The following is a 19,056-nucleotide window of genomic DNA, read 5'->3' as shown; positions in this document are numbered from 1 at the left end:
GAAGAAGTTTTGGCTAGGCAAGTGCGGGTTAAGCTCCCATCCATGTTGAGCATAGCATCCCAAAAGACTTGTTAGTGACCTTTACCTATTGTCAGAGATGGAAGGTAGTACATCAAACCAAACTGCTAAGAAAATGTCTTTGTTCAGATGTGGTGGAAACAGTGGGCATAGCGAATGCAAGTTTCCTGTGAGCAAATATGGGTGAAGCTCAAAGACGTGATCCCGAAAATCTGGGATGTAAACAGCAGGCAATGACTTGGTGATAATAAGATGAGCAAAGGCACTGCTGAGAGTTGAACTCAGGATCTCCTGTTTACTAGACAGGCGCTTTAACCAACTAAGCCACAGCGCCCACATGCATGCAAATACAGTTATTGGTTATTGTGGCACAGCACTCTTTTTTCTTTGCATTTGCATTCTCAGTTTTTTAACATTTTTTTTTCAATAGTTTTTCAGGCCTACTTTTCCCTGCCTAAGAGTATACACATAGTCCACCTAAAAGAGAATGGAAAACTTTTAGGACAAAATTGTTGAAAAGAATGTTGTGCAACTTCCAAAATATGATAATGAAAGCTGTGGCAAAACCAATGAGTTTTGTGCCACAGAAGCCAGTCACTATTATATTTCATGTAGGTGCTGTGGCTTAGTAATTAAGTTTTATACAATGTTTCTTATTGTAGAAGCAGCAATTTTACTTGAAGAAGTTTTGGCTAGGCAAGTGCGGGTTAAGCTCCCATCCATGTTGAGCATAGCATCCCAAAAGACTTGTTAGTGACCTTTACCTATTGTCAGAGATGGAAGGTAGTACATCAAACCAAACTGATAAGAAAATGTCTTTGTTCAGATGTGGTGGAAACAGTGGGCATAGGGAATGCAAGTTTCCTGTGAGCAAATATGGGTGAAGCTCTAAGACGTGATTCCGAAAATCTGGGATGTAAACAGCAGGCAATGACTTGGTGATAATAAGATGAGCAAAGGCGCTGCTGAGAGTTTAACTCAGGATCTCCTGTTTACTAGACAGGCGCTTTAACCAACTAAGCCACAGCACCCACATGCTGCAATACAGTTATTGGTTATTGTGGCACAGCACTCTTTTTTCTTTGCATTTGCATTCTCAGTTTTTTAACATTTTTTTTTCAATAGTTTTTCAGGCCTACTTTTCCCTGCCTAAGAGTATACACATAGTCCACCTAAAAGGGAATGGAAAACTTTTAGGACAAAATTGTTGAAAAGAATGTTGTGCAACTTCCAAAATATGATAATGAAAGCTGTGGCAAAACCAATGAGTTTTGCGCCACAGAAGCCAGTCACTATTATATTTCATGTAGGTGCTGTGGCTTAGTAATTAAGTTTTATACAATGTTTCTTATTGTAGAAGCAGCAATTTTACTTGAAGAAGTTTTGGCTAGGCAAGTGCGGGTTAAGCTCCCATCCATGTTGAGCATGGCATCCCAAAAGACTTGTTAGTGACCTTTACCTATTGTCAGAGATGGAAGGTAGTACATCAAACCAAACTGATAAGAAAATGTCTTTGTTCAGATGTGGTGGAAACAGTGGGCATAGGGAATGCAAGTTTCCTGTGAGCAAATATGGGTGAAGCTCAAAGACGTGATCCCGAAAATCTGGAATGTAAACAGCAGGCAATGACTTGGTGATAATAAGATGAGCAAAGGCACTGCTGAGAGTTGAACTCAGGATCTCCTGTTTACTAGACAGGCGCTTTAACCAACTAAGCCACAGCGCCCACATGCTGCTATGCAGTTATTGGTTATTGTGGCACAGCACTCTTTTTTCTTTGCATTTGCATTCTCAGTTTTTTAACATTTTTTTTTCAATAGTTTTTCAGGCCTACTTTTCCCTGCCTAAGAGTATACACATAGTCCACCTAAAAGGGAATGGAAAACTTTTAGGACAAAATTGTTGAAAAGAATGTTGTGCAACTTCCAAAATATGATAATGAAAGCTGTGGCAAAACCAATGAGTTTTGTGCCACAGAAGCCAGTCACTATTATATTTCATGTAGGTGCTGTGGCTTAGTAATTAAGTTTTATACAATGTTTCTTATTGGAGAAGCAGCAATTTTACTTGAAGAAGTTTTGGCTAGGCAAGTGTGGGTTAAGCTCCCATCCATGTTGAGCATAGCATCCCAAAAGACTTGTTAGTGACCTTTACCTATTGTCAGAGATGGAAGGTAGTACATCAAACCAAACTGATAAGAAAATGTCTTTGTTCAGATGTGGTGGAAACAGTGGGCATAAGGAATGCAAGTTTCCTGTGAGCAAATATGGGTGAAGCTCAAAGACGTGATCCCGAAAATCTGGGATGTAAACAGCAGGCAATGACTTGGTGATAATAAGATGAGCAAAGGCACTGCTGAGAGTTGAACTCAGGATCTCCTGTTTACTAGACAGGCGCTTTAACCAACTAAGCCACAGCGCCCACTTGCATGCAAATACAGTTATTGGTTATTGTGGCACAGCACTCTTTTTTCTTTGCATTTGCATTCTCAGTTTTTTAACATTTTTTTTTCAATAGTTTTTCAGGCCTACTTTTCCCTGCCTAAGAGTATACACATAGTCCACCTAAAAGGGAATGGAAAACTTTTAGGACAAAATTGTTGAAAAGAATGTTGTGCAACTTCCAAAATATGATAATGAAAGCTGTGGCAAAACCAATGAGTTTTGTGCCACAGAAGCCAGTCACTATTATATTTCATGTAGGTGCTGTGGCTTAGTAATTAAGTTTTATACAATGTTTCTTATTGTAGAAGCAGCAATTTTACTTGAAGAAGTTTTGGCTAGGCAAGTGCGGGTTAAGCTCCCATCCATGTTGAGCATAGCATCCCAAAAGACTTGTTAGTGACCTTTACCTATTGTCAGAGATGGAAGGTAGTACATCAAACCAAACTGATAAGAAAATGTCTTTGTTCAGATGTGGTGGAAACAGTGGGCATAAGGAATGCAAGTTTCCTGTGAGCAAATATGGGTGAAGCTCAAAGACGTGATCCCGAAAATCTGGGATGTAAACAGCAGGCAATGACTTGGTGATAATAAGATGAGCAAAGGCACTGCTGAGAGTTGAACTCAGGATCTCCTGTTTACTAGACAGGCGCTTTAACCAACTAAGCCACAGCGCCCACATGCTGCTATACAGTTATTGGTTATTGTGGCACAGCACTCTTTTTTCTTTGCATTTGCATTCTCAGTTTTTTAACATTTTTTTTTCAATAGTTTTTCAGGCCTACTTTTCCCTGCCTAAGAGTATACACATAGTCCACCTAAAAGGGAATGGAAAACTTTTAGGACAAAATTGTTGAAAAGAATGTTGTGCAACTTCCAAAATATGATAATGAAAGCTGTGGCAAAACCAATGAGTTTTGTGCCACAGAAGCCAGTCACTATTATATTTCATGTAGGTGCTGTGGCTTAGTAATTAAGTTTTATACAATGTTTCTTATTGTAGAAGCAGCAATTTTACTTGAAGAAGTTTTGGCTAGGCAAGTGCGGGTTAAGCTCCCATCCATGTTGAGCATAGCATCCCAAAAGACTTGTTAGTGACCTTTACCTATTGTCAGAGATGGAAGGTAGTACATCAAACCAAACTGATAAGAAAATGTCTTTGTTCAGATGTGGTGGAAACAGTGGGCATAGGGAATGCAAGTTTCCTGTGAGCAAATATGGGTGAAGCTCTAAGACGTGATTCCGAAAATCTGGGATGTAAACAGCAGGCAATGACTTGGTGATAATAAGATGAGCAAAGGCGCTGCTGAGAGTTTAACTCAGGATCTCCTGTTTACTAGACAGGCGCTTTAACCAACTAAGCCACAGCACCCACATGCTGCAATACAGTTATTGGTTATTGTGGCACAGCACTCTTTTTTCTTTGCATTTGCATTCTCAGTTTTTTAACATTTTTTTTTCAATAGTTTTTCAGGCCTACTTTTCCCTGCCTAAGAGTATACACATAGTCCACCTAAAAGGGAATGGAAAACTTTTAGGACAAAATTGTTGAAAAGAATGTTGTGCAACTTCCAAAATATGATAATGAAAGCTGTGGCAAAACCAATGAGTTTTGCGCCACAGAAGCCAGTCACTATTATATTTCATGTAGGTGCTGTGGCTTAGTAATTAAGTTTTATACAATGTTTCTTATTGTAGAAGCAGCAATTTTACTTGAAGAAGTTTTGGCTAGGCAAGTGCGGGTTAAGCTCCCATCCATGTTGAGCATGGCATCCCAAAAGACTTGTTAGTGACCTTTACCTATTGTCAGAGATGGAAGGTAGTACATCAAACCAAACTGATAAGAAAATGTCTTTGTTCAGATGTGGTGGAAACAGTGGGCATAGGGAATGCAAGTTTCCTGTGAGCAAATATGGGTGAAGCTCAAAGACGTGATCCCGAAAATCTGGAATGTAAACAGCAGGCAATGACTTGGTGATAATAAGATGAGCAAAGGCACTGCTGAGAGTTGAACTCAGGATCTCCTGTTTACTAGACAGGCGCTTTAACCAACTAAGCCACAGCGCCCACTTGCATGCAAATACAGTTATTGGTTATTGTGGCACAGCACTCTTTTTTCTTTGCATTTGCATTCTCAGTTTTTTAACATTTTTTTTTCAATAGTTTTTCAGGCCTACTTTTCCCTGCCTAAGAGTATACACATAGTCCACCTAAAAGGGAATGGAAAACTTTTAGGACAAAATTGTTGAAAAGAATGTTGTGCAACTTCCAAAATATGATAATGAAAGCTGTGGCAAAACCAATGAGTTTTGTGCCACAGAAGCCAGTCACTATTATATTTCATGTAGGTGCTGTGGCTTAGTAATTAAGTTTTATACAATGTTTCTTATTGTAGAAGCAGCAATTTTACTTGAAGAAGTTTTGGCTAGGCAAGTGCGGGTTAAGCTCCCATCCATGTTGAGCATAGCATCCCAAAAGACTTGTTAGTGACCTTTACCTATTGTCAGAGATGGAAGGTAGTACATCAAACCAAACTGATAAGAAAATGTCTTTGTTCAGATGTGGTGGAAACAGTGGGCATAGGGAATGCAAGTTTCCTGTGAGCAAATATGGGTGAAGCTCAAAGACGTGATCCCGAAAATCTGGGATGTAAACAGCAGGCAATGACTTGGTGATAATAAGATGAGCAAAGGCACTGCTGAGAGTTGAACTCAGGATCTCCTGTTTACGAGACAGGCGCTTTAACCAACTAAGCCACAGCGCCCACATGCTGCTATACAGTTATTGGTTATTGTGGCACAGCACTCTTTTTTCTTTGCATTTGCATTCTCAGTTTTTTAACATTTTTTTTTCAATAGTTTTTCAGGCCTACTTTTCCCTGCCTAAGAGTATACACATAGTCCACCTAAAAGGGAATGGAAAACTTTTAGGACAAAATTGTTGAAAAGAATGTTGTGCAACTTCCAAAATATGATAATGAAAGCTGTGGCAAAACCAATGAGTTTTGTGCCACAGAAGCCAGTCACTATTATATTTCATGTAGGTGCTGTGGCTTAGTAATTAAGTTTTATACAATGTTTCTTATTGTAGAAGCAGCAATTTTACTTGAAGAAGTTTTGGCTAGGCAAGTGCGGGTTAAGCTCCCATCCATGTTGAGCATAGCATCCCAAAAGACTTGTTAGTGACCTTTACCTATTGTCAGAGATGGAAGGTAGTACATCAAACCAAACTGATAAGAAACTGTCTTTGTTCAGATGTGGTGGAAACAGTGGGCATAGCGAATGCAAGTTTCCGTTGAGCAAATATGGGTGAAGCTCAAAGACGTGATCCCGAAAATCTGGGATGTAAACAGCAGGCAATGACTTGGTGATAATAAGATGAGCAAAGGCACTGCTGAGAGTTGAACTCAGGATCTCCTGTTTACTAGACAGGCGCTTTAACCAACTAAGCCACAGCGCCCACATGCTGCAATTCAGTTATTGGTTATTGTGGCACAGCACTCTTTTTTCTTTGCATTTGCATTCTCAGTTTTTTAACATTTTTTTTTCAATAGTTTTTCAGGCCTACTTTTCCCTGCCTAAGAGTATACACATAGTCCACCTAAAAGGGAATGGAAAACTTTTAGGACAAAATTGTTGAAAAGAATGTTGTGCAACTTCCAAAATATGATAATGAAAGCTGTGGCAAAACCAATGAGTTTTGTGCCACATAAGCCAGTCACTATTATATTTCATGTAGGTGCTGTGGCTTAGTAATTAAGTTTTATACAATGTTTCTTATTGTAGAAGCAGCAATTTTACTTGAAGAAGTTTTGGCTAGGCAAGTGTGGGTTAAGCTCCCATCCATGTTGAGCATAGCATCCCAAAAGACTTGTTAGTGACCTTTACCTATTGTCAGAGATGGAAGGTAGTACATCAAACCAAACTGATAAGAAAATGTCTTTGTTCAGATGTGGTGGAAACAGTGGGCATAAGGAATGCAAGTTTCCTGTGAGCAAATATGGGTGAAGCTCAAAGACGTGATCCCGAAAATCTGGGATGTAAACAGCAGGCAATGACTTGGTGATAATAAGATGAGCAAAGGCACTGCTGAGAGTTGAACTCAGGATCTCCTGTTTACCAGACAGGCGCTTTAACCAACTAAGCCACAGCGCCCACATGCATGCAAATACAGTTATTGGTTATTGTGGCTCAGCACTCTTTTTTCTTTGCATTTGCATTCTCAGTTTTTTAACATTTTTTTTTCAATAGTTTTTCAGGCCTACTTTTCCCTGCCTAAGAGTATACACATAGTCCACCTAAAAGGGAATGGAAAACTTTTAGGACAAAATTGTTGAAAAGAATGTTGTGCAACTTCCAAAATATGATAATGAAAGCTGTGGCAAAACCAATGAGTTTTGTGCCACAGAAGCCAGTCACTATTATATTTCATGTAGGTGCTGTGGCTTAGTAATTAAGTTTTATACAATGTTTCTTATTGTAGAAGCAGCAATTTTACTTGAAGAAGTTTTGGCTAGGCAAGTGCGGGTTAAGCTCCCATCCATGTTGAGCATGGCATCCCAAAAGACTTGTTAGTGACCTTTACCTATTGTCAGAGATGGAAGGTAGTACATCAAACCAAACTGATAAGAAAATGTCTTTGTTCAGATGTGGTGGAAACAGTGGGCATAGGGAATGCAAGTTTCCTGTGAGCAAATATGGGTGAAGCTCAAAGACGTGATCCCGAAAATCTGGAATGTAAACAGCAGGCAATGACTTGGTGATAATAAGATGAGCAAAGGCACTGCTGAGAGTTGAACTCAGGATCTCCTGTTTACTAGACAGGCGCTTTAACCAACTAAGCCACAGCGCCCACATGCTGCTATACAGTTATTGGTTATTGTGGCACAGCACTCTTTTTTCTTTGCATTTGCATTCTCAGTTTTTTAACATTTTTTTTTCAATAGTTTTTCAGGCCTACTTTTCCCTGCCTAAGAGTATACACATAGTCCACCTAAAAGGGAATGGAAAACTTTTAGGACAAAATTGTTGAAAAGAATGTTGTGCAACTTCCAAAATATGATAATGAAAGCTGTGGCAAAACCAATGAGTTTTGTGCCACAGAAGCCAGTCACTATTATATTTCATGTAGGTGCTGTGGCTTAGTAATTAAGTTTTATACAATGTTTCTTATTGTAGAAGCAGCAATTTTACTTGAAGAAGTTTTGGCTAGGCAAGTGTGGGTTAAGCTCCCATCCATGTTGAGCATAGCATCCCAAAAGACTTGTTAGTGACCTTTACCTATTGTCAGAGATGGAAGGTAGTACATCAAACCAAACTGATAAGTAAATGTCTTTGTTCAGATGTGGTGGAAACAGTGGGCATAAGGAATGCAAGTTTCCTGTGAGCAAATATGGGTGAAGCTCAAAGACGTGATCCCGAAAATCTGGGATGTAAACAGCAGGCAATGACTTGGTGATAATAAGATGAGCAAAGGCACTGCTGAGAGTTGAACTCAGGATCTCCTGTTTACTAGACAGGCGCTTTAACCAACTAAGCCACAGCGCCCACTTGCATGCAAATACAGTTATTGGTTATTGTGGCACAGCACTCTTTTTTCTTTGCATTTGCATTCTCAGTTTTTTAACATTTTTTTTTCAATAGTTTTTCAGGCCTACTTTTCCCTGCCTAAGAGTATACACATAGTCCACCTAAAAGGGAATGGAAAACTTTTAGGACAAAATTGTTGAAAAGAATGTTGTGCAACTTCCAAAATATGATAATGAAAGCTGTGGCAAAACCAATGAGTTTTGTGCCACAGAAGCCAGTCACTATTATATTTCATGTAGGTGCTGTGGCTTAGTAATTAAGTTTTATACAATGTTTCTTATTGTAGAAGCAGCAATTTTACTTGAAGAAGTTTTGGCTAGGCAAGTGCGGGTTAAGCTCCCATCCATGTTGAGCATAGCATCCCAAAAGACTTGTTAGTGACCTTTACCTATTGTCAGAGATGGAAGGTAGTACATCAAACCAAACTGATAAGAAAATGTCTTTGTTCAGATGTGGTGGAAACAGTGGGCATAGGGAATGCAAGTTTCCTGTGAGCAAATATGGGTGAAGCTCAAAGACGTGATCCCGAAAATCTGGGATGTAAACAGCAGGCAATGACTTGGTGATAATAAGATGAGCAAAGGCACTGCTGAGAGTTGAACTCAGGATCTCCTGTTTACGAGACAGGCGCTTTAACCAACTAAGCCACAGCGCCCACATGCTGCTATACAGTTATTGGTTATTGTGGCACAGCACTCTTTTTTCTTTGCATTTGCATTCTCAGTTTTTTAACATTTTTTTTTCAATAGTTTTTCAGGCCTACTTTTCCCTGCCTAAGAGTATACACATAGTCCACCTAAAAGGGAATGGAAAACTTTTAGGACAAAATTGTTGAAAAGAATGTTGTGCAACTTCCAAAATATGATAATGAAAGCTGTGGCAAAACCAATGAGTTTTGTGCCACAGAAGCCAGTCACTATTATATTTCATGTAGGTGCTGTGGCTTAGTAATTAAGTTTTATACAATGTTTCTTATTGTAGAAGCAGCAATTTTACTTGAAGAAGTTTTGGCTAGGCAAGTGCGGGTTAAGCTCCCATCCATGTTGAGCATAGCATCCCAAAAGACTTGTTAGTGACCTTTACCTATTGTCAGAGATGGAAGGTAGTACATCAAACCAAACTGATAAGAAACTGTCTTTGTTCAGATGTGGTGGAAACAGTGGACATAGCGAATGCAAGTTTCCGTTGAGCAAATATGGGTGAAGCTCAAAGACGTGATCCCGAAAATCTGGGATGTAAACAGCAGGCAATGACTTGGTGATAATAAGATGAGCAAAGGCACTGCTGAGAGTTGAACTCAGGATCTCCTGTTTACTAGACAGGCGCTTTAACCAACTAAGCCACAGCGCCCACATGCTGCAATTCAGTTATTGGTTATTGTGGCACAGCACTCTTTTTTCTTTGCATTTGCATTCTCAGTTTTTTAACATTTTTTTTTCAATAGTTTTTCAGGCCTACTTTTCCCTGCCTAAGAGTATACACATAGTCCACCTAAAAGGGAATGGAAAACTTTTAGGACAAAATTGTTGAAAAGAATGTTGTGCAACTTCCAAAATATGATAATGAAAGCTGTGGCAAAACCAATGAGTTTTGTGCCACATAAGCCAGTCACTATTATATTTCATGTAGGTGCTGTGGCTTAGTAATTAAGTTTTATACAATGTTTCTTATTGTAGAAGCAGCAATTTTACTTGAAGAAGTTTTGGCTAGGCAAGTGTGGGTTAAGCTCCCATCCATGTTGAGCATAGCATCCCAAAAGACTTGTTAGTGACCTTTACCTATTGTCAGAGATGGAAGGTAGTACATCAAACCAAACTGATAAGAAAATGTCTTTGTTCAGATGTGGTGGAAACAGTGGGCATAAGGAATGCAAGTTTCCTGTGAGCAAATATGGGTGAAGCTCAAAGACGTGATCCCGAAAATCTGGGATGTAAACAGCAGGCAATGACTTGGTGATAATAAGATGAGCAAAGGCACTGCTGAGAGTTGAACTCAGGATCTCCTGTTTACTAGACAGGCGCTTTAACCAACTAAGCCACAGCGCCCACAAGCATGCAAATACAGTTATTGGTTATTGTGGCACAGCACTCTTTTTTCTTTGCATTTGCATTCTCAGTTTTTTAACATTTTTTTTTCAATAGTTTTTCAGGCCTACTTTTCCCTGCCTAAGAGTATACACATAGTCCACCTAAAAGGGAATGGAAAACTTTTAGGACAAAATTGTTGAAAAGAATGTTGTGCAACTTCCAAAATATGATAATGAAAGCTGTGGCAAAACCAATGAGTTTTGTGCCACAGAAGCCAGTCACTATTATATTTCATGTAGGTGCTGTGGCTTAGTAATTAAGTTTTATACAATGTTTCTTATTGTAGAAGCAGCAATTTTACTTGAAGAAGTTTTGGCTAGGCAAGTGCGGGTTAAGCTCCCATCCATGTTGAGCATAGCATCCCAAAAGACTTGTTAGTGACCTTTACCTATTGTCAGAGATGGAAGGTAGTACATCAAACCAAACTGATAAGAAAATGTCTTTGTTCAGATGTGGTGGAAACAGTGGGCATAGGGAATGCAAGTTTCCTGTGAGCAAATATGGGTGAAGCTCTAAGACGTGATTCCGAAAATCTGGGATGTAAACAGCAGGCAATGACTTGGTGATAATAAGATGAGCAAAGGCGCTGCTGAGAGTTTAACTCAGGATCTCCTGTTTACTAGACAGGCGCTTTAACCAACTAAGCCACAGCACCCACATGCTGCAATACAGTTATTGGTTATTTTGGCACAGCACTCTTTTTTCTTTGCATTTGCATTCTCAGTTTTTTAACATTTTTTTTTCAATAGTTTTTCAGGCCTACTTTTCCCTGCCTAAGAGTATACACATAGTCCACCTAAAAGGGAATGGAAAACTTTTAGGACAAAATTGTTGAAAAGAATGTTGTGCAACTTCCAAAATATGATAATGAAAGCTGTGGCAAAACCAATGAGTTTTGTGCCACAGAAGCCAGTCACTATTATATTTCATGTAGGTGCTGTGGCTTAGTAATTAAGTTTTATACAATGTTTCTTATTGTAGAAGCAGCAATTTTACTTGAAGAAGTTTTGGCTAGGCAAGTGCGGGTTAAGCTCCCATCCATGTTGAGCATAGCATCCCAAAAGACTTGTTAGTGACCTTTACCTATTGTCAGAGATGGAAGGTAGTACATCAAACCAAACTGATAAGAAAATGTCTTTGTTCAGATGTGGTGGAAACAGTGGGCATAGGGAATGCAAGTTTCCTGTGAGCAAATATGGGTGAAGCTCTAAGACGTGATTCCGAAAATCTGGGATGTAAACAGCAGGCAATGACTTGGTGATAATAAGATGAGCAAAGGCGCTGCTGAGAGTTTAACTCAGGATCTCCTGTTTACTAGACAGGCGCTTTAACCAACTAAGCCACAGCACCCACATGCTGCAATACAGTTATTGGTTATTTTGGCACAGCACTCTTTTTTCTTTGCATTTGCATTCTCAGTTTTTTAACATTTTTTTGTTCAATAGTTTTTCAGGCCTACTTTTCCCTGCCTAAGAGTATACACATAGTCCACCTAAAAGGGAATGGAAAACTTTTAGGACAAAATTGTTGAAAAGAATGTTGTGCAACTTCCAAAATATGATAATGAAAGCTGTGGCAAAACCAATGAGTTTTGTGCCACAGAAGCCAGTCACTATTATATTTCATGTAGGTGCTGTGGCTTAGTAATTAAGTTTTATACAATGTTTCTTATTGTAGAAGCAGCAATTTTACTTGAAGAAGTTTTGGCTAGGCAAGTGCGGGTTAAGCTCCCATCCATGTTGAGCATGGCATCCCAAAAGACTTGTTAGTGACCTTTACCTATTGTCAGAGATGGAAGGTAGTACATCAAACCAAACTGATAAGAAAATGTCTTTGTTCAGATGTGGTGGAAACAGTGGGCATAGGGAATGCAAGTTTCCTGTGAGCAAATATGGGTGAAGCTCAAAGACGTGATCCCGAAAATCTGGAATGTAAACAGCAGGCAATGACTTGGTGATAATAAGATGAGCAAAGGCACTGCTGAGAGTTGAACTCAGGATCTCCTGTTTACTAGACAGGCGCTTTAACCAACTAAGCCACAGCGCCCACATGCTGCTATACAGTTATTGGTTATTGTGGCACAGCACTCTTTTTTCTTTGCATTTGCATTCTCAGTTTTTTAACATTTTTTTTTCAATAGTTTTTCAGGCCTACTTTTCCCTGCCTAAGAGTATACACATAGTCCACCTAAAAGGGAATGGAAAACTTTTAGGACAAAATTGTTGAAAAGAATGTTGTGCAACTTCCAAAATATGATAATGAAAGCTGTGGCAAAACCAATGAGTTTTGTGCCACAGAAGCCAGTCACTATTATATTTCATGTAGGTGCTGTGGCTTAGTAATTAAGTTTTATACAATGTTTCTTATTGTAGAAGCAGCAATTTTACTTGAAGAAGTTTTGGCTAGGCAAGTGTGGGTTAAGCTCCCATCCATGTTGAGCATAGCATCCCAAAAGACTTGTTAGTGACCTTTACCTATTGTCAGAGATGGAAGGTAGTACATCAAACCAAACTGATAAGAAAATGTCTTTGTTCAGATGTGGTGGAAACAGTGGGCATAAGGAATGCAAGTTTCCTGTGAGCAAATATGGGTGAAGCTCAAAGACGTGATCCCGAAAATCTGGGATGTAAACAGCAGGCAATGACTTGGTGATAATAAGATGAGCAAAGGCACTGCTGAGAGTTGAACTCAGGATCTCCTGTTTACTAGACAGGCGCTTTAACCAACTAAGCCACAGCGCCCACATGCTGCAATTCAGTTATTGGTTATTGTGGCACAGCACTCTTTTTTCTTTGCATTTGCATTCTCAGTTTTTTAACATTTTTTTTTCAATAGTTTTTCAGGCCTACTTTTCCCTGCCTAAGAGTATACACATAGTCCACCTAAAAGGGAATGGAAAACTTTTAGGACAAAATTGTTGAAAAGAATGTTGTGCAACTTCCAAAATATGATAATGAAAGCTGTGGCAAAACCAATGAGTTTTGTGCCACATAAGCCAGTCACTATTATATTTCATGTAGGTGCTGTGGCTTAGTAATTAAGTTTTATACAATGTTTCTTATTGTAGAAGCAGCAATTTTACTTGAAGAAGTTTTGGCTAGGCAAGTGTGGGTTAAGCTCCCATCCATGTTGAGCATAGCATCCCAAAAGACTTGTTAGTGACCTTTACCTATTGTCAGAGATGGAAGGTAGTACATCAAACCAAACTGATAAGAAAATGTCTTTGTTCAGATGTGGTGGAAACAGTGGGCATAAGGAATGCAAGTTTCCTGTGAGCAAATATGGGTGAAGCTCAAAGACGTGATCCCGAAAATCTGGGATGTAAACAGCAGGCAATGACTTGGTGATAATAAGATGAGCAAAGGCACTGCTGAGAGTTGAACTCAGGATCTCCTGTTTACTAGACAGGCGCTTTAACCAACTAAGCCACAGCGCCCACAAGCATGCAAATACAGTTATTGGTTATTGTGGCACAGCACTCTTTTTTCTTTGCATTTGCATTCTCAGTTTTTTAACATTTTTTTTTCAATAGTTTTTCAGGCCTACTTTTCCCTGCCTAAGAGTATACACATAGTCCACCTAAAAGGGAATGGAAAACTTTTAGGACAAAATTGTTGAAAAGAATGTTGTGCAACTTCCAAAATATGATAATGAAAGCTGTGGCAAAACCAATGAGTTTTGTGCCACAGAAGCCAGTCACTATTATATTTCATGTAGGTGCTGTGGCTTAGTAATTAAGTTTTATACAATGTTTCTTATTGTAGAAGCAGCAATTTTACTTGAAGAAGTTTTGGCTAGGCAAGTGCGGGTTAAGCTCCCATCCATGTTGAGCATAGCATCCCAAAAGACTTGTTAGTGACCTTTACCTATTGTCAGAGATGGAAGGTAGTACATCAAACCAAACTGATAAGAAAATGTCTTTGTTCAGATGTGGTGGAAACAGTGGGCATAGGGAATGCAAGTTTCCTGTGAGCAAATATGGGTGAAGCTCTAAGACGTGATTCCGAAAATCTGGGATGTAAACAGCAGGCAATGACTTGGTGATAATAAGATGAGCAAAGGCGCTGCTGAGAGTTTAACTCAGGATCTCCTGTTTACTAGACAGGCGCTTTAACCAACTAAGCCACAGCACCCACATGCTGCAATACAGTTATTGGTTATTTTGGCACAGCACTCTTTTTTCTTTGCATTTGCATTCTCAGTTTTTTAACATTTTTTTTTCAATAGTTTTTCAGGCCTACTTTTCCCTGCCTAAGAGTATACACATAGTCCACCTAAAAGGGAATGGAAAACTTTTAGGACAAAATTGTTGAAAAGAATGTTGTGCAACTTCCAAAATATGATAATGAAAGCTGTGGCAAAACCAATGAGTTTTGTGCCACAGAAGCCAGTCACTATTATATTTCATGTAGGTGCTGTGGCTTAGTAATTAAGTTTTATACAATGTTTCTTATTGTAGAAGCAGCAATTTTACTTGAAGAAGTTTTGGCTAGGCAAGTGCGGGTTAAGCTCCCATCCATGTTGAGCATAGCATCCCAAAAGACTTGTTAGTGACCTTTACCTATTGTCAGAGATGGAAGGTAGTACATCAAACCAAACTGATAAGAAAATGTCTTTGTTCAGATGTGGTGGAAACAGTGGGCATAGGGAATGCAAGTTTCCTGTGAGCAAATATGGGTGAAGCTCTAAGACGTGATTCCGAAAATCTGGGATGTAAACAGCAGGCAATGACTTGGTGATAATAAGATGAGCAAAGGCGCTGCTGAGAGTTTAACTCAGGATCTCCTGTTTACTAGACAGGCGCTTTAACCAACTAAGCCACAGCACCCACATGCTGCAATACAGTTATTGGTTATTTTGGCACAGCACTCTTTTTTCTTTGCATTTGCATTCTCAGTTTTTTAACATTTTTTTGTTCAATAGTTTTTCAGGCCTACTTTTCCCTGCCTAAGAGTATACACATAGTCCACCTAAAAGGGAATGGAAAACTTTTAGGACAAAATTGTTGAAAAGAATGTTGTGCAACTTCCAAAATATGATAATGAAAGCTGTGGCAAAACCAATGAGTTTTGTGCCACAGAAGCCAGTCACTATTATATTTCATGTAGGTGCTGTGGCTTAGTAATTAAGTTTTATACAATGTTTCTTATTGTAGAAGCAGCAATTTTACTTGAAGAAGTTTTGGCTAGGCAAGTGCGGGTTAAGCTCCCATCCATGTTGAGCATGGCATCCCAAAAGACTTGTTAGTGACCTTTACCTATTGTCAGAGATGGAAGGTAGTACATCAAACCAAACTGATAAGAAAATGTCTTTGTTCAGATGTGGTGGAAACAGTGGGCATAGGGAATGCAAGTTTCCTGTGAGCAAATATGGGTGAAGCTCAAAGACGTGATCCCGAAAATCTGGAATGTAAACAGCAGGCAATGACTTGGTGATAATAAGATGAGCAAAGGCACTGCTGAGAGTTGAACTCAGGATCTCCTGTTTACTAGACAGGCGCTTTAACCAACTAAGCCACAGCGCCCACATGCTGCTATACAGTTATTGGTTATTGTGGCACAGCACTCTTTTTTCTTTGCATTTGCATTCTCAGTTTTTTAACATTTTTTTTTCAATAGTTTTTCAGGCCTACTTTTCCCTGCCTAAGAGTATACACATAGTCCACCTAAAAGGGAATGGAAAACTTTTAGGACAAAATTGTTGAAAAGAATGTTGTGCAACTTCCAAAATATGATAATGAAAGCTGTGGCAAAACCAATGAGTTTTGTGCCACAGAAGCCAGTCACTATTATATTTCATGTAGGTGCTGTGGCTTAGTAATTAAGTTTTATACAATGTTTCTTATTGTAGAAGCAGCAATTTTACTTGAAGAAGTTTTGGCTAGGCAAGTGTGGGTTAAGCTCCCATCCATGTTGAGCATAGCATCCCAAAAGACTTGTTAGTGACCTTTACCTATTGTCAGAGATGGAAGGTAGTACATCAAACCAAACTGATAAGAAAATGTCTTTGTTCAGATGTGGTGGAAACAGTGGGCATAAGGAATGCAAGTTTCCTGTGAGCAAATATGGGTGAAGCTCAAAGACGTGATCCCGAAAATCTGGGATGTAAACAGCAGGCAATGACTTGGTGATAATAAGATGAGCAAAGGCACTGCTGAGAGTTGAACTCAGGATCTCCTGTTTACTAGACAGGCGCTTTAACCAACTAAGCCACAGCGCCCACTTGCATGCAAATACAGTTATTGGTTATTGTGGCACAGCACTCTTTTTTCTTTGCATTTGCATTCTCAGTTTTTTAACATTTTTTTTTCAATAGTTTTTCAGGCCTACTTTTCCCTGCCTAAGAGTATACACATAGTCCACCTAAAAGGGAATGGAAAACTTTTAGGACAAAATTGTTGAAAAGAATGTTGTGCAACTTCCAAAATATGATAATGAAAGCTGTGGCAAAACCAATGAGTTTTGTGCCACAGAAGCCAGTCACTATTATATTTCATGTAGGTGCTGTGGCTTAGTAATTAAGTTTTATACAATGTTTCTTATTGTAGAAGCAGCAATTTTACTTGAAGAAGTTTTGGCTAGGCAAGTGCGGGTTAAGCTCCCATCCATGTTGAGCATAGCATCCCAAAAGACTTGTTAGTGACCTTTACCTATTGTCAGAGATGGAAGGTAGTACATCAAACCAAACTGATAAGAAAATGTCTTTGTTCAGATGTGGTGGAAACAGTGGGCATAAGGAATGCAAGTTTCCTGTGAGCAAATATGGGTGAAGCTCAAAGACGTGATCCCGAAAATCTGGGATGTAAACAGCAGGCAATGACTTGGTGATAATAAGATGAGCAAAGGCACTGCTGAGAGTTGAACTCAGGATCTCCTGTTTACTAGACAGGCGCTTTAACCAACTAAGCCACAGCGCCCACATGCTGCTATACAGTTATTGGTTATTGTGGCACAGCACTCTTTTTTCTTTGCATTTGCATTCTCAGTTTTTTAACATTTTTTTTTCAATAGTTTTTCAGGCCTACTTTTCCCTGCCTAAGAGTATACACATAGTCCACCTAAAAGGGATTGGAAAACTTTTAGGACAAAATTGTTGAAAAGAATGTTGTGCAACTTCCAAAATATGATAATGAAAGCTGTGGCAAAACCAATGAGTTTTGTGCCACAGAAGCCAGTCACTATTATATTTCATGTAGGTGCTGTGGCTTAGTAATTAAGTTTTATACAATGTTTCTTATTGTAGAAGCAGCAATTTTACTTGAAGAAGTTTTGGCTAGGCAAGTGCGGGTTAAGCTCCCATCCATGTTGAGCATAGCATCCCAAAAGACTTGTTAGTGACCTTTACCTATTGTCAGAGATGGAAGGTAGTACATCAAACCAAACTGATAAGAAAATGTCTTTGTTCAGATGTGGTGGAAACAGTGGGCATAGCGAATGCAAGTTTCCGTTGAGCAAATATGGGTGAAGCTCAAAGACGTGATCCCGAAAATCTGGGATGTAAACAGCAGGCAATGACTTGGTGATAATAAGATGAGCAAAGGCACTGCTGAGAGTTGAACTCAGGATCTCCTGTTTACTAGACAGGCGCTTTAACCAACTAAGCCACAGCACCCACATGCATGCAAATACAGTTATTGGTTATTGTGGCACAGCACTCTTTTTTCTTTGCATTTGCATTCTCAGTTTTTTAACATTTTTTTTTCAATAGTTTTTCAGGCCTACTTTTCCCTGCCTAAGAGTATACACATAGTCCACCTAAAAGGGAATGGAAAACTTTTAGGACAAAATTGTTGAAAAGAATGTTGTGCAACTTCCAAAATATGATAATGAAAGCTGTGGCAAAACCAATGAGTTTTGTGCCACAGAAGCCAGTCACTATTATATTTCATGTAGGTGCTGTGGCTTAGTAATTAAGTTTTATACAATGTTTCTTATTGTAGAAGCAGCAATTTTACTTGAAGAAGTTTTGGCTAGGCAAGTGTGGGTTAAGCTCCCATCCATGTTGAGCATAGCATCCCAAAAGACTTGTTAGTGACCTTTACCTATTGTCAGAGATGGAAGGTAGTACATCAAACCAAACTGATAAGAAAATGTCTTTGTTCAGATGTGGTGGAAACAGTGGGCATAAGGAATGCAAGTTTCCTGTGAGCAAATATGGGTGAAGCTCAAAGACGTGATCCCGAAAATCTGGGATGTAAACAGCAGGCAATGACTTGGTGATAATAAGATGAGCAAAGGCACTGCTGAGAGTTGAACTCAGGATCTCCTGTTTACTAGACAGGCGCTTTAACCAACTAAGCCACAGCGCCCACATGCATGCAAATACAGTTATTGGTTATTGTGGCACAGCACTCTTTTTTCTTTGCATTTGCATTCTCAGTTTTTTAACATTTTTTTTTCAATAGTTTTTCAGGCCTACTTTTCCCTGCCTAAGAGTATACACATAGTCCACCTAAAAGGGAATGGAAAACTTTTAGGACAAAATTGTTGAAAAGAATGTTGTGCAACTTCCAAAATATGATAATGAAAGCTGTGGCAAAACCAATGAGTTTTGTGCCACAGAAGCCAGTCACTATTATATTTCATGTAGGTGCTGTGGCTTAGTAATTAAGTTTTATACAATGTTTCTTATTGTAGAAGCAGCAATTTTACTTGAAGAAGTTTTGGCTAGGCAAGTGTGGGTTAAGCTCCCATCCATGTTGAGCATAGCATCCCAAAAGACTTGTTAGTGACCTTTACCTATTGTCAGAGATGGAAGGTAGTACATCAAACCAAACTGATAAGAAAATGTCTTTGTTCAGATGTGGTGGAAACAGTGGGCATAAGGAATGCAAGTTTCCTGTGAGCAAATATGGGTGAAGCTCAAAGACGTGATCCCGAAAATCTGGGATGTAAACAGCAGGCAATGACTTGGTGATAATAA

General features: G+C 39.1%; 27 non-coding genes across 27 annotated transcripts; all 27 read right to left on the bottom strand.

Moving 5' to 3' along the window:
• Positions 1–278: 278 nt before the first annotated feature.
• Positions 279–352, bottom strand: TRNAT-AGU (transfer RNA threonine (anticodon AGU)). Its single transcript has one exon. It is a non-coding gene; the product is annotated as a tRNA-Thr (tRNA).
• A 623-nt stretch (positions 353–975) lies between these two features.
• On the bottom strand, positions 976–1,049 carry TRNAT-AGU (transfer RNA threonine (anticodon AGU)). The gene has a single exon. It is a non-coding gene; the product is annotated as a tRNA-Thr (tRNA).
• A 621-nt stretch (positions 1,050–1,670) lies between these two features.
• TRNAT-AGU (transfer RNA threonine (anticodon AGU)) lies at positions 1,671–1,744 on the bottom strand. Its single transcript has one exon. It is a non-coding gene; the product is annotated as a tRNA-Thr (tRNA).
• Positions 1,745–2,365: 621 nt separating this feature from the next.
• TRNAT-AGU (transfer RNA threonine (anticodon AGU)) lies at positions 2,366–2,439 on the bottom strand. Its single transcript has one exon. It is a non-coding gene; the product is annotated as a tRNA-Thr (tRNA).
• A 623-nt stretch (positions 2,440–3,062) lies between these two features.
• Positions 3,063–3,136, bottom strand: TRNAT-AGU (transfer RNA threonine (anticodon AGU)). The gene has a single exon. It is a non-coding gene; the product is annotated as a tRNA-Thr (tRNA).
• A 621-nt stretch (positions 3,137–3,757) lies between these two features.
• TRNAT-AGU (transfer RNA threonine (anticodon AGU)) lies at positions 3,758–3,831 on the bottom strand. Its single transcript has one exon. It is a non-coding gene; the product is annotated as a tRNA-Thr (tRNA).
• A 621-nt stretch (positions 3,832–4,452) lies between these two features.
• TRNAT-AGU (transfer RNA threonine (anticodon AGU)) lies at positions 4,453–4,526 on the bottom strand. The gene has a single exon. It is a non-coding gene; the product is annotated as a tRNA-Thr (tRNA).
• A 623-nt stretch (positions 4,527–5,149) lies between these two features.
• On the bottom strand, positions 5,150–5,223 carry TRNAT-CGU (transfer RNA threonine (anticodon CGU)). The gene has a single exon. It is a non-coding gene; the product is annotated as a tRNA-Thr (tRNA).
• A 621-nt stretch (positions 5,224–5,844) lies between these two features.
• TRNAT-AGU (transfer RNA threonine (anticodon AGU)) lies at positions 5,845–5,918 on the bottom strand. The gene has a single exon. It is a non-coding gene; the product is annotated as a tRNA-Thr (tRNA).
• Positions 5,919–6,539: 621 nt separating this feature from the next.
• On the bottom strand, positions 6,540–6,613 carry TRNAT-GGU (transfer RNA threonine (anticodon GGU)). The gene has a single exon. It is a non-coding gene; the product is annotated as a tRNA-Thr (tRNA).
• A 623-nt stretch (positions 6,614–7,236) lies between these two features.
• TRNAT-AGU (transfer RNA threonine (anticodon AGU)) lies at positions 7,237–7,310 on the bottom strand. Its single transcript has one exon. It is a non-coding gene; the product is annotated as a tRNA-Thr (tRNA).
• A 621-nt stretch (positions 7,311–7,931) lies between these two features.
• Positions 7,932–8,005, bottom strand: TRNAT-AGU (transfer RNA threonine (anticodon AGU)). The gene has a single exon. It is a non-coding gene; the product is annotated as a tRNA-Thr (tRNA).
• A 623-nt stretch (positions 8,006–8,628) lies between these two features.
• TRNAT-CGU (transfer RNA threonine (anticodon CGU)) lies at positions 8,629–8,702 on the bottom strand. The gene has a single exon. It is a non-coding gene; the product is annotated as a tRNA-Thr (tRNA).
• A 621-nt stretch (positions 8,703–9,323) lies between these two features.
• Positions 9,324–9,397, bottom strand: TRNAT-AGU (transfer RNA threonine (anticodon AGU)). Its single transcript has one exon. It is a non-coding gene; the product is annotated as a tRNA-Thr (tRNA).
• A 621-nt stretch (positions 9,398–10,018) lies between these two features.
• On the bottom strand, positions 10,019–10,092 carry TRNAT-AGU (transfer RNA threonine (anticodon AGU)). The gene has a single exon. It is a non-coding gene; the product is annotated as a tRNA-Thr (tRNA).
• A 623-nt stretch (positions 10,093–10,715) lies between these two features.
• TRNAT-AGU (transfer RNA threonine (anticodon AGU)) lies at positions 10,716–10,789 on the bottom strand. Its single transcript has one exon. It is a non-coding gene; the product is annotated as a tRNA-Thr (tRNA).
• A 621-nt stretch (positions 10,790–11,410) lies between these two features.
• TRNAT-AGU (transfer RNA threonine (anticodon AGU)) lies at positions 11,411–11,484 on the bottom strand. The gene has a single exon. It is a non-coding gene; the product is annotated as a tRNA-Thr (tRNA).
• Positions 11,485–12,106: 622 nt separating this feature from the next.
• Positions 12,107–12,180, bottom strand: TRNAT-AGU (transfer RNA threonine (anticodon AGU)). Its single transcript has one exon. It is a non-coding gene; the product is annotated as a tRNA-Thr (tRNA).
• A 621-nt stretch (positions 12,181–12,801) lies between these two features.
• Positions 12,802–12,875, bottom strand: TRNAT-AGU (transfer RNA threonine (anticodon AGU)). Its single transcript has one exon. It is a non-coding gene; the product is annotated as a tRNA-Thr (tRNA).
• Positions 12,876–13,496: 621 nt separating this feature from the next.
• On the bottom strand, positions 13,497–13,570 carry TRNAT-AGU (transfer RNA threonine (anticodon AGU)). Its single transcript has one exon. It is a non-coding gene; the product is annotated as a tRNA-Thr (tRNA).
• Positions 13,571–14,193: 623 nt separating this feature from the next.
• Positions 14,194–14,267, bottom strand: TRNAT-AGU (transfer RNA threonine (anticodon AGU)). Its single transcript has one exon. It is a non-coding gene; the product is annotated as a tRNA-Thr (tRNA).
• A 621-nt stretch (positions 14,268–14,888) lies between these two features.
• On the bottom strand, positions 14,889–14,962 carry TRNAT-AGU (transfer RNA threonine (anticodon AGU)). The gene has a single exon. It is a non-coding gene; the product is annotated as a tRNA-Thr (tRNA).
• Positions 14,963–15,584: 622 nt separating this feature from the next.
• TRNAT-AGU (transfer RNA threonine (anticodon AGU)) lies at positions 15,585–15,658 on the bottom strand. The gene has a single exon. It is a non-coding gene; the product is annotated as a tRNA-Thr (tRNA).
• A 621-nt stretch (positions 15,659–16,279) lies between these two features.
• Positions 16,280–16,353, bottom strand: TRNAT-AGU (transfer RNA threonine (anticodon AGU)). The gene has a single exon. It is a non-coding gene; the product is annotated as a tRNA-Thr (tRNA).
• A 623-nt stretch (positions 16,354–16,976) lies between these two features.
• On the bottom strand, positions 16,977–17,050 carry TRNAT-AGU (transfer RNA threonine (anticodon AGU)). Its single transcript has one exon. It is a non-coding gene; the product is annotated as a tRNA-Thr (tRNA).
• A 621-nt stretch (positions 17,051–17,671) lies between these two features.
• TRNAT-AGU (transfer RNA threonine (anticodon AGU)) lies at positions 17,672–17,745 on the bottom strand. The gene has a single exon. It is a non-coding gene; the product is annotated as a tRNA-Thr (tRNA).
• Positions 17,746–18,368: 623 nt separating this feature from the next.
• On the bottom strand, positions 18,369–18,442 carry TRNAT-AGU (transfer RNA threonine (anticodon AGU)). Its single transcript has one exon. It is a non-coding gene; the product is annotated as a tRNA-Thr (tRNA).
• Between the last annotated feature and the right edge of the window lie 614 nt (positions 18,443–19,056).

This window comes from Hyperolius riggenbachi, chromosome 11 (genome assembly GCF_040937935.1).
Source record: "Hyperolius riggenbachi isolate aHypRig1 chromosome 11, aHypRig1.pri, whole genome shotgun sequence".
NCBI lineage: Eukaryota > Metazoa > Chordata > Amphibia > Anura > Hyperoliidae > Hyperolius > Hyperolius riggenbachi.
This window is presented reverse-complemented; position numbering and strand designations above follow the sequence as displayed.